Below are 1,690 nucleotides of genomic sequence, written 5' to 3'. Positions count from 1 at the left end.
ACCCATCCAGGGAGTGTTTGGATACAGATGCAATTAGCAGAAATACCAACTAACTTTTATTATGTGTGCCAGATCATGGTCAGGGTGTTTGCACACACATCCTTCCAGCTGATCTCCCCCAGAAATCCCCTCAGCAAGGCGATGCTGTGACCCTTGTACAGGGGAGATACGGAGGCCCAAACAGGGTGGGCCGAGGGCTTGCACGCAGGTCAGGCAACACTGAGGGAAGGGGGTGAATCTCACCTTAGCAAGTATGGCTGAAAACTCCTAGAATCTGAGACGCCAGTGGCAGAGGGCTCTGAGTAGCTGTGGTCAATCAAGTCAGAGTGGTCTTTAAAATTTTTATTTTTATGTCTATGAGTGTTTTACCTTCAAAAATGTATGTGCACCATAAGTGTGTGGTACCCAGTGAGGTCAGAAGAGGGCGTGGATCCCCTGGAGGTGGAGTTACAGGCAGCTTATTTGGCTTATACTTCCACATCACAATCCGTCACTGTACTGAATGGTTTTACATCAGCTAGACACAAGCTAGAGTCACCAGAGAGGAAGGAGCCTCAGCTGAGGCAACGCCTCCATGACAGCCAGCTGCAAGGCATCTTCTCATTTAGTGATCAACGAGGCCAGGCCCATGGTGGGTGGTGCCATCTCTGTGGGCTGAACAAGCAAGTCAGTGAGCAGCTCCCCTCCATGCCCCTGCATCAGCTCCTGCCTCTGAGTTCCAGGCCTGCTTGAGCTCCGTCTTGACTTCCTTCGGTAACGAACGGCAAGGCTGAAGTGTGAGTCTGATGAACACTTCTCTCCCCAGCTTGCTTGTTGGGCAGGGCTCTGTTGTAGCAACAGACAAACCCAAACTAAGACAGTCACGGAGGAAAAGCAGGGCAGGAACTGAAGCTGAGTCCATGCCAGGGGGCTGCCCACTGGCTTGCTCTCCCTGGCTCACTAGGTTCATTTCTTACACAACCCAGGACCACCTGGTCAGGACTGGCACCCGCCACAATATGGCCACAATGGGCTGGGCCTTCCCATGTCAATCATTAATCAATGAAATGCCCCCATAGACTTGCCTGCCGGCCAATCTGTGAACACACCCAAATTCTCTGAGTTGTATATGTTAAATGGGACCTGAAGCTCTTGTTACCCACCCACCCACCATCCTGAACCCAACAGGCCTTCACGACCCTGCACCTGACAAACGCTCCCATGAGAAAATACACATTCCTGCTGTCTTCACAAGTTCCTGGAAAGCAAAAGGAGAATGCCAACCAGCAGATGGAAGCGGGCAGAGGGTACCCTCCCAGCTGAGGAAGAGGAACAGACGTAGGTGCTGGTCTACAGATAGGCAACACCAAAACCAGACCCCATCCATCCATCCATCGTCTGTCCATCCATCCATCCATCCGAAGAGGAACAGACGTAGGTGCTGGTCTACAGATAGGCAACACCAAAACCAGACCACTGGCCCTCCACCGACGTGAGGGATGAGTGGAAATGGCCTGGCTGGGCTAGTGAGTCTTGTCACCTCTGTGCCAGTGCCTTCCTGGGTCTCAGCGTTGAACGTTCGTGGTGACTGGGCTCTGTGACCTGGGCCTGGCTGTCTGTAAGCGGGAAATCTCTAGACAATCCCAACACGGTTAGAGAATTGCCTTAGCCTTGGAACACTCAGTTCCCAGTACACTGAGGGTGGAGGGAG

The sequence above is a fragment of the Microtus ochrogaster genome, unplaced genomic scaffold (genome assembly GCF_000317375.1).
Source record: "Microtus ochrogaster isolate Prairie Vole_2 unplaced genomic scaffold, MicOch1.0 UNK87, whole genome shotgun sequence".
Lineage (NCBI taxonomy): Eukaryota > Metazoa > Chordata > Mammalia > Rodentia > Cricetidae > Microtus > Microtus ochrogaster.
The sequence above is the reverse complement of the archived record's forward strand: the minus strand, read 5'-3'. Positions refer to the sequence as shown.